The sequence below is a fragment of the Schistocerca cancellata genome, chromosome 6 (genome assembly GCF_023864275.1).
Source record: "Schistocerca cancellata isolate TAMUIC-IGC-003103 chromosome 6, iqSchCanc2.1, whole genome shotgun sequence".
NCBI classification, from domain to species: domain Eukaryota; kingdom Metazoa; phylum Arthropoda; class Insecta; order Orthoptera; family Acrididae; genus Schistocerca; species Schistocerca cancellata.
Window position 1 is genome coordinate 318,340,280 of NC_064631.1, and position 11,821 is coordinate 318,352,100.

Genomic DNA, 11,821 nt, shown 5'->3' on the forward strand with positions numbered 1-11,821 from the left:
TTTATGTTTTGATTAAACATTTTGGCATACTATGTTTAATTACAATGTTTTAGATAATAATCACAAACCAGAATGTGAGAATAATGAGAATTTTGATGTAATATGTACTAATTATTTCTTCTCTTAGCAAGAAAACAGTGTTATTGATAATTGTGAAACAGGTAATAACCGTATTGGATCTGAATTAGGTGGTATGTTTGGTGTAGATGTGAATGAGGGCTATGTAATGACTGTGGTTGGTAAGTCTGAACTGGTAGCTTATTGCCAATGAATGTAGGTGAGGTATGTGACCTTGATAGTGATGAGACTTGTGTTGTTAATGATGTTATTGATGATAATGATGATGATGATGGAGATGATGAATATCAGGCTTTTGTGGAGGTTAAGAATAATGAAGTTTCTGAGTTATTTGCAAATACAGGTAAGGTAAGTGATGTTTGTGTTGATGAAAGTGAGAGTCATGGAAGACCAGTCCAGTCAAAGAAGTTTTTTCATTAATATCATGCAGAGTAATGATCCAAACAGTAAAGGTGAGTTGACTGTAGGCCTGGAGAACGAGGGTGAAAATTTTTTGAAATTTATTTGGGACTATGTTGATGATAACATAGATAAAATTGCATTCTAGAATAAGTTAGCTGTGGTTAGTCAAAATTTGTATCCAGATAGGTGGAATGAAGTAAAAGAAGATCTAAGTAGTAAATGTAATCTTGACAGTAATATATTTTGTGCTCCTTCTGTAATAAGTGATGTTGGTTGTGCTATGGAACCCATTCAGTGTGTTCAATCCCTACCTGACAACATGTGTAACCATAGTAATGCTGTGATACAAGTAAAGTTGTTAAAACCTTTCAAAACCAGTGTAGATGTAGCATTTGATGAAATTGAAAGTGATCTTTTACATGAAGTGTCTAATAGCAGAGATGATAATTCAGATTTTGGATATCCTTACATTAAGATTAAGATTGATCAGTGGGAAGGGAACTGTTTCATTGATACAGGTAGCCCAATTTGTGATATAGCTGAACAATTTAGAGACAAAATCCAGTGTAGTAAGAATTTTGTGGAAACGTCTGTTGCACATGTAAAGATAAGAGGAGCAACTGGTAAGCAAAGCAAATATGTGAAATGTCAAGTACTCTCAATGTTTAGTATAGAGTTCAAGACATATGAACATGAATGCATAATGACACCTAGTCTAGAAGAAAATGTTCACTATGTCTGTAGATTTTTAAGACCATATAACTGTATTTTGTTTGGCATGAATGTAGTATGTAAGATCATGTAGTTTTAAAGTTCTGTTTTATCTAGTGACTGAGAGAGATGATGAGAGAACAGGGGGGATTGGAGAAAGCAGAGACATGGTGGTAAAGGTAGATTTTCTAAGTTTGAAGTAGGAGATCTTGTGTTGGTGAAAGCCAAAGAGAAATCTAAAGTGTTAATAGACGTGATCAATAAGTATCTAATTTTTGTTTGTTTGTTCTTTTCCCATTGTTATGAACTTAGTATGTAAGATCATGTAGTTTCTAGAGTTCTGTTTTATCCATTGACTGAGTTAAAACTATCTGTAGATTAATAAGACTATACAACTGTGTTTTGTTTATCTGGAATTTAGTGTGTAAGATGTTACAAATTTTTAAGTTCTGTCTTATCTGTTCACTGAGATAAAATCTATGATACACTATACAGTTATGTTTTGTAATAGATTTGTACCTTAAAATTTGATACATATATGCCATGAGAATAAATGAGTAGAGCTTTTTACAGTTTTTAAATGGGAAAATATTCATAACTTGCACGGCAAAGATTAGGAAAAGTATCTGAGCATATCTGTGTGCGTTATCCTATCAACCCATCTTTTTGAATGCATTTAACTCTGATTATTAATGTTACATATGTGAACACTTTTAATCTCAACTGACATAAATCCCATATAACTGACTATGTAAAATGAAGATGGAGAGCATATTTCATGTGATGTGAAGGAAGTATTGAACAGCATATTTAGTACACAAAACAATGTTTTAGGATTTGATATGAATGCTACACAGGAAGTTACCTATCCATTGGAGCGTGTGATGATAACTCTATGGAGGGAGATAAATGATGTGGGTAGATCCACTCCCCACACTGCCGTATGGCTGCACCCTGCTGGACCAGTCATCTTGCAAGAGATTGTGAGTGCTGGGTAATGTGCTCAAGCATCTGTCAACTGGAATGTGTGTTGCGTCTGATATTTGTGAATTGTTAACCAAGACTGCTAAAGACAGTGTTATTCAGCACAAATGAATGTTTTCTTTTATTGGGGGAGTGACTCTCCAATTATTATGCAAGTTTAAATTAGTATGAATTTTTTTTATCAATTGTAAGTGAATTTTATAGGTCTTTGTGTATGTAGGTTAGTGTGGAAAACACTAGCTAGTATGGACAATATAATAAGATGTATACGTGTTTGCTTTCATGCTCTGACTTTGTTTGACAAGCGACTGGATTGTATCATTATTCACAGCTAGCTATGACTACGTTTACCAGAATTTGTCCTGAATATTGTTTCTAATTGGATCTTGAGTTGTGGACAGACTCATGCTTAGCTCTGTTTTGGGTAGCCCTGGTCATCACAACTATGTGTGTGTGTGTGTGTGTGTGTGTGTGTGTGTGTGTGTGTGTGTGTGTACTCAAGGAGAGTGTACAACAATTCATTGAAGCTAGATACTTTCACAATTACTCATTTCATGTAATTGAACTCATTGGTATGATTATGAACTCTATTCATTTTGCTGTGTCGAAACTTTTTTGCTGGTTTGTACCCAGTGTGGTCTGGATTCATGGGTCGATCCCAAATCATAAACTTAGGCCCTAATATTTTTCCATTATTTTGTTCTTTCATGAGTCAACATATCTGTTAATACCATTTTTTATATGGCTGATTGATTCCTACTCATGATCGAGTATCTTCTGATCTGTATTCATCATTGTGAGTTTTTTGAGTCGCCTCACTTGTCATACACTTAGGCTCTGAAATTTTTGATTGTTCAGATCTTAACTTAAAATTTATAGCTTCTAGTAATTTACATTGTCTCTGTATTTATTTCTATAGTTTATTGGTGTAATGTTGTAGTTTTGATCTTGTGTTAGTTTTATTGTGACAGTATGCTCCACAGATCTGAATGCCATATCCTGATATATGTGCAGATTATTATTTTTGTAGTAGATATTTTTCTTATGTTTTCTGTAATATGCTATGATAAGATACTTCTATACGTCCATCTGCTATCCTGGGCATCATTTTCTACACCATTTGGAAAACCTTATAGTCTGTCACAAAACATTGTTAACATGCTGTTTCCAAATTTTGTGACCGGGATATTGTAATGAATCATCCTCCTCTAACATAACCTTTTTTTTTTTATAGAGAATTCATATGATTTTGTATATGATGCATTATATTTCATACTAAAATTTATAAAAAAAGAAATTAATATGTTACAAGCAATGTGTACTAACAGTTAACATTACACTTCTTTTAAAAATATTTGAAATTACAAAATTTGTGGCATACTTAAAATTCATACTATTAACTGCACCATCTAACACAAATTATTAAATTCATTTCTGGATTAATTACTGAAATAATGATGTATTCTATTGATGGTTCATCTTTTGTTTTGTAATCTCTGTTGCTTTGTAAATGCTTTGGAATAACGTGAGTACCGTAGAATGTAAGTAGTGGAGGGCATGCCTCTGATGGAAATGCACTTATTTTGCTAAACTTGTCAACAACAATGTAATTATTAGTTTTCTGAATGTGGAAATTATAAAGTCAGTGTGATTTAGAAGAATGGGATAAAATAAAAAGTTATTCATAGCGACAGGCAACTCTTCAACAGTTATTTGTCATCATGAACCTAAGAAATCGAAATTTTCAGCTGCACGAAAATAATCCTAGACAAGACTTTGAGCCATTGACAATGAAAACAAGATTATCAGGATTAGTAAAAAGGTATTCTTTTGTAATCTTACTCCTCTCACAATTTTCAAAAATTTGTCCAGAGAATGAGAACTTTAATAGCGATGTGTCGGAGGGTAAGATTACATGTCTTTTTTGCATTTTTCTAAAAAGCCCTGTTCCTCTGCATGTTGTTCTTCTTTGAATTGATTATGATATTCTACATACCCTGAGTCTACATTCCTTGTGCTGTGAATAAAGCACTTCAGAATATCCAAGTTGTCAGTGCCTCCTATACCCAGAATATCCAAGTTGTCAGTGCCTCCTATATAAGACATAGTATCATATATTTGCCCATGTGTAACAAAAGCTTTCTCCTTCAGGTTTTCAAAGAGGCATTCACTAGTAACAGGAAAGCCTCTTTCAGTGTTAGAATTCCCATGGGAAAGACTGCAAACTAATTTCATGACAACCATCAAATTCTGGTATTTATCACTAAGGGTATCACAGCAGAAGTAATCAACCTTTTTTTTCAGAATTACTGTGTTCTTTAAAGGAATTGATAACATATGGAAGTGAAGTCAGGTTCTTGAATTTACACATTAAATTAACTGCTACTGTTCCACTTAGGTGGTTACTTTCTGTCAGAATATAATGCAACTTATCAAGATATGATTTTATCGAACTGATGTTTGACATAATCATACCAGGGTCAAGAAACATAATGGTGGATGTCAATGGGTAGGTTATTCTATATTCTTGTTGAAACTTAAGAATATCAGCAGTTCTTATATTTGAACTGGTTTTCTTTCATTCTTTCTTGGAATCAAAACCTATAGTTATGACTGTGTGTGGCATGTCAGTGGTAGACTAGATTTAGGCATCCTGTACAGGGTGGATGAGGATCAGGGAGGATTCATGATGTTGCAGCATTCCCCCTAACTAACAAGTTTGAGGTGCTGTCTTATACTGAAATTGAAACTGAGCCAGTCAGACTCACTTCACCTGTCTCAGGGAAACTTGTTTTGTCCAGGGTCAGGAGGAGGCAAACCCAAACAGTAAGGGTCTATTAATCATCAACAGTTCAAACATATGGTGAATGATGGTGCCCCTTAGGGAAATGGCAGCAAGGGACAGGGAAGGACACCAGGTGCACTCAGTGTGTATGTCTGGGGTCTCATTCAGCATGTTAAGAGAATATTCCAGCAGCACTTGATGGGACACAGTGCAACCAACTGCAGATTGTGGCACACATTGGAATAAATGATGCCTGTCTTCTGGATACTTAAGTTATACTTGGATTATTCCAGTGACTGTCAGAGAAGGTTGAGAAGTCTAGCCTGGTGCATTGAGTTTCAACCAAGCTCACAATCTGCAGCATTGTCCCCAGAACTGATCATGTCTCTTTGTTTCTGAGTTGAGTGGTAGGACTGAACCAAAGACTTAGGAGGTTCTGTGACAAGCTAGGCTGCGACTTCCTTGACTTGTGCCGTAGGATTGAGAACTGCAGGGTCCCATTAATGGGTCAGGTGTGCACCATGCATCAGGGGTTGCTACTCAGGTAGCTGACTGCATATGGGGTGCACACAAGGTTTTTTTTTTTAGATTAGGCAAGTCTCCATCCATCCCAGATAATGATAGCTGTAGGAAACCCAGAAGTATCAGTGTAAGATCAAAAGAAGTGCTTCCCACAAGTGAGAGTATTAAAATCCCAATGGTAAACTGCCAAACCATTCACAACAAAGTGCCAGGGTTTGAAGCACTCATGAAAAGCAGTAAGGCTCACATTAGGTTGGTTGAAATGTGAAACTGATTGCAGTGAGTTTTCTGTGGAAAATTTAAGTGTACATCAACAGGATGGGCAAATGGGAAATGGAGGTGGTGTATTTGTCATAGTTGACAAGAAACTCAAATACACTGAAATAGAGATTGAAGCTGCATGTAAGATCGATGGGCAAAACTCAGTATCAGGGGTGGGCATAAAATAATAATTGGATCCTTCTATCACCCACCAGACCCCTTTCCTTATGTAACCAAGAAATTTGGAGAGAATCTCAATTCACTTGCTTGTAAGTTCCTCAAACATGTTGTAATCATCAGTAGAGGCTTCAATCATCCAACAATTAATTGAGAAAATTACAGTTTTGTTAGTGGTGGGCATGAAAAGACACCCTGTGAAATTTTGCTAAATGCATTCTCTGAAGACTACCTAGAACAGGTAGTTAGGAACCCCACTCGTAATGGAAATATATTGAATCTAATGGAAAGAAATCAATCTGACTTCTTTGAAAATGTCCACACTGAAACTGGTTTCAGTGATTATGATATGGTTGTGCCAACAGTGATTACCAAAGTGCAAAGGATAACTAAAACAAGAAGAAAGATACATATGTTCAGTAAACTAGATAAAAAAAACCAGTAGTGTCATATACCAATGGGAAACTTGAAACTTTCAGTACAGGCAGGAGGATGTAGAAAAACTCTGGCTCAAGTTTAAAAGAATAGTTGACTATGCACTGGACAGATATGTACCCAGTAGAACAGTTCATAATGGGAGGGACCCTCCATGGTATATAGTCAACATAAAGAAACTTCTAAATAAACAGAGATTGCTGCACAACAGACATAAAACAAAGAGTAGGGCTATAGATAGAGAGATGCTAATTGAAAAACATTTGGCTGTGAAGAGAGCAATGTGTGATGCCTTCAATGACTACTGTAGCAGAATATTGTCAAGCAATCTTTCACAGAACCCAAAGAAATTCTGGTCATATGCAAAGGCTGTTAGTGGCACCAAATTTAGCACCCTGTCTATGGCAAATGAGGTAGGAACTGAAATTGAGGGTAGCAACACAAAACCTGAAATTCTTAACTCTGTTTTCAAATGTTATTACAAAGGACAACCCAGGAGAATTGGCCCACCTTAATCCCTGTAAAACTGAAAAGATGAATGAAATAAGTATTAGTGTTAACTGAACAGAATTGGAGTTAACTGGACAGAACTCTAGGATCCAATGGAATCCGTACTGAATTTGTGGCTGACTTAGCCCCTCTTCTAAGTATAATCTATCACAGATCCCTCAAACAAAAAAAAAGAAAAACATACGCAGTTTTTGGAAAGAGCACAGGTCACATTAGTCTGCATGAAGGGTAGTATAAGTGAGCAACAAAACTATCATCCAATATCCTTGACATCAATCTGTTGAAGAATTTTAGAACATATTCTGAACTGAAACATAGTAAGGCATCTTGAATAGGATGATCTCCTCAAAGTCAGCCAGCATAGATTTTGAAACATTGATCATGCACTTTTCTTACATGACATACTGAATGCTTTGGATCAAGGCAATCAGGTACATGCAATATTTTTTGATTTCTGGAAAGCATTTGACTCAGTAACACTTATTGTCAAAAGTATGATCATATGGGGTATCAAGTGATATTTGTGACTTGACTGAGGTCTTTTTGGTAAGGAGGACACAGCATGTTATCTTTCAGGTGTGTCCCAGGGAAATGTGTTGGGACCCTTGCCATTCATGTTGTATATTAATGACATTGCAGTCAATATTAACAGTAAACTCAGCCTTTTTCCAGATGATGCAGTTTGCTATAATGAAATATTATCTGAAAGGAGCTGCATAAATATTCAGTCAGATGTTGATAATATTTCAAAGTGGTGCAGAGGTTGGTAACTTCCTATAAATTTTCAGAAATGTAAAATTTTGCTCTTCTCAAAATGATAAAATGTAGCATCCTGATGACTATAATATCAATGAGTCACTGTTGGAATTGGCCAACTCATGCAAATACCTGGGTGTAACACTTTGTATGGATATGAAACAGAATGATCACATAGGTTCAGTTGTGAGTAAAGCAAGTGGTAGCCTTCAGTTTATTGGTAAATACTGGTGAAGTGCAATCAGTCCACAAAGGAGGTTGCTTACAAATAATTTGTGTGACCAATTCTAGAATATTGCTCACATGTGTGCAGCCCGTACCAGATAGGACTAACAAGGGATATTGAATGTGTACAGAGAAGGGCCACATGAATTTTCACAGGTTTGCTTGATCTGTGGGAGAATGTCACAGAGATACTGAAGGAACTGAACTAGAAGACTCTTGAAGATAGACATAACCTATCCCAAGAAAGTCTATTCACAACATTTCAAGAATCAGAATTAAATGATGACTCTAGGAATATACTACAATCCCTTATGTATCGTTCACATAGAGATGATGAGGATAAGATTAGAATAATGACTGCATGCACAGAGGCATTCACACAATCATCCTTCCTGCACTCCATATGTGAATGGAACAGAAAAAAAACTCATAACTGGTATGGTGGGACATACCCTCTGCCATGCTCCTCATGGTGGTTTGCAGAGTATAGATGTAGATGTAGACGTCAAAGCTGTGTGGAGAATTGGAGTTAATGAAGCATCTGTGTGGAACTCTGTTTGGAAAGATTTGATATTACAAGCTAACAACTTGAGAAAAGCAAGTGTGGGACACAGCAATGGTTCATTAATGAACTTATTCACCAACATAAAACTTTCACTCTTCAGTTCTTTCTTCACATCCTCAAGAAATTTCTTCATATTTGGTGTTATATCCATTGCTCTGTGAGCAATTGAGGGATTTTCCAGCCATCTGCTTCAGCAATTTCTTTTGTAAGCATAGTGGAATCTGAATATTGATCATGTAATGCCCTCATGGCTGGGACATTCTTGAACAAATTATACAAAGCTCTCAAAAATAATTCAGTGTCCAAATGTATTGTCTTGACTGCATCTTTGAAAGCCTTGTTTATTTCATGAAGCCCACAGCTACCAATATCCAACAGTTTCAAAGCCGCTGAATGTACTTTATATTCTTTCAGAAACAGCCAATTCACAAGTCACCTTCCCATCAAAATCTGGAGAATCTTACTCTTTGGTATGAAGGTGACAGGTCAGTAGTTCTGAAGCAACCAAGAAAAGAGGAAGTTGTTGTTGTGGTACCTCTTTTTTATCCTCATTCCAAAATCTCGTATTTATGTCCATTTGCATGTGTCCCTCAACTTTATTTTCAGTGATTCATCAAAACCAAGGACAATATAACTCCATCAGTAACCCAAGTAACTGTTGATTAAAATAAGGTGCAGTTCTGAATATGTCACTTAAGTTGAATCTTGTTATCTGTCTGCAGACATTCTTGAGATTACAGTAACTTCCTCTCCAGCCCTTGTAGTGACTTGAGTGTCATTGCTGTTTCAACATGCCAGAGAATTTCTGCAGACATTACAGTAACTTCCTGTCCAGCCTCTTGTAGTGACTTGTGTGTCATTGCTGTTTCAACATGCCAGAGAATTTCTGCAGACATTCTTGAGATTACCGTAACTTCCTCTCCAGCTCCTTGTAGTGACTTGTGTGTCATTACTGTTTCAACATGCCAGAGAATTTCTGCTCTTGTTACATCTTATTTCAACACAAATTCTTGAAGTCCATATGGATAACTTGCTGTTGAAGATAATACAGATGCTTTCAATTCTGAAGAAGATGATACGGTAGTTTTTGGCTTAGAACACACACACACACACACACACACACACACACACACACACACACACACACACACACACTGGTGAGTGTCTGTTGAAATACAGTGCTTCTATTCATTATCATGCTTAAGCCACATACGGGCTGCCACTGGAAACATATTTCTGTTGGAAATAAGTTTTCTGCAGTGTTTTGTAACATGTTTCCAACATTGTTTCTGGTCTCTGTCTCTGTCCATACTGGTGACAAACATTTCTCACAATGCATTGGCATTGTCTCTGACACTATTTGTTGTATAGTTCTTGTATTTTCTGCTACGTCATGTCTAGTGAGCATGAACCTGTTATGGTATTTGGTGCTGCTCTATTAATACTCAGAGAAGGTTAATTCAAACCAACTGAAAGGCCTTGTAGTAACTGTTAGTGGACAAAAACGTACTAAGGAAGAAATGGCAGCAATAACTTACTGCAGGAGCTGAATATGGAAGACGGCTCTGGTGTTTGTAACTTCACTCACTTGTCTATGACAAATTTTGAATTTGTGGCAAATATGGTAGCATCGTTTGTTTAAAAAAGACACCAGTTTCAGGAAAGGAATTACAGTCAACCAAAGTCTTTATGTTGCTCTTTGTTTTTTAGCGATGGAATATTCATTTCAGAGCCTTGATACTCATTTTACATTTTGAAGCAACTTATATCTCAAAAAGTACCTCAAACTTGCACAGCACAGGGGGAGCTCCTGAAGGTTTATGGAATGTAACTTAATGAAAAACATCATAAAATATGCATATTGTTGAATTTCTGTTCAGTAGGTATGATCCTATATAAATCACTAACAATTTCTTTCTCAACAGTGATGTCAGTTTCTGCTTTGGTTTTGAATGTAACAGGGGAATGAATGCTATTTTTTGTACTTCTTTTTCCACAGTATTTAGTTTCCTCTGGCTCATGAACACCATCATGAAATTGTGGTAACAGATAGCCAAACCACTTTAGGTTGTACAGCAGTGTCCTCACCTCTGTTCAATGTTTGACATGCAACCTTACTTTCTTTTCAATACAGTCACAGCCATTATCAAGCAGACGTCAGTGATACAGTGATAACAGCTCAACCATCTAAGCTACCTTGCTCACTCCTTTTTTTTTTTTTTTTTTTTTTTTTTTTTAGGCACAATGCAGCGTTATATCATGCACAAGTGCTATGCAGCTGTGAAATGTGATAGCTGGCCAGAACCATTGTTTTTTGATCTTATGACACTGTTATGGATAGTTGCTTCTGTGTTTCAAAGCGCGTTTTGAATCATGTTTCCTAACAGTGCCTGCAAGTAGCAACCAGAAACAGGTCTTAAGAATATGTATCAAGCTCAGTGTATATATGGCTTTACAACTCATCCTGATGCTGAACCCTATTTACCTACCTTTCATTATGTTCGAATCAGCTTGAATGAAATTTAAATATGCATTCCGTGATATCATGTGAACATGGGTCTACCTAGTTTTACGAAATTTACATGAATGAAAGTTAGTCATGGGAAGAATTTCATGCTCATTTCAAATATAATTTACTTTTGATCAGTAATATTAAAACAAAGTTATAGCATGTTGCATATTTGCTGTATTGAAATAGTTAAAGGTATAGAGATGAAACTTCAATGATTTTGTAACCTGGAAAAGAAATTTGGTTTTACATAACGGAAAATCAGACTAAAAATAATTTTAAGTGTTGTATTATAATTATAGTCAGCAGCCATTATTGATAATATGAAAATATTAAAAGTCTTAGTGAGTGAAAATAGACAATGAGAAACGAAAATATTATATCTATTTTTGCAAACTAGGTCAGCTATGTGTCTACACTTGTCACTGAAATGGAAAAAGTTTAACCCTCGAGCAGGCATGCCAGTTTTCATGGTACGAGCTGGCATACAGTGTACTTTGTATATGTATAAAGAATAGCTGTCTTTATTCTACCAAGGTAAATATCTATGAGAAAAATCACAGTTTAAATCTTAATTTAATTAAACAATGATAAAATAAACTTCTATTATATTAGCTAAATCACTGTTTAATTACACAATAATGAAATAAACTTCACTGTATCAATCTGTTGCCACATACAAGTGTTACTGTGCAGAATGACCCATTCAGAGCATTAAACAGCGAGTTACATCAAATCTCAGGCAAATGTTTTATTTGACTACTAACTACCTCATAGACAACTGCCTTATTGCAGGCTTGTGCTATTAGTTTGAAATCCAGGACATTTTCTTACTACTAACTCTATAGTAATGTTGCCCACTTGGGCATAAGAACACAACTTTTCACTGTGTTAGCTGAAG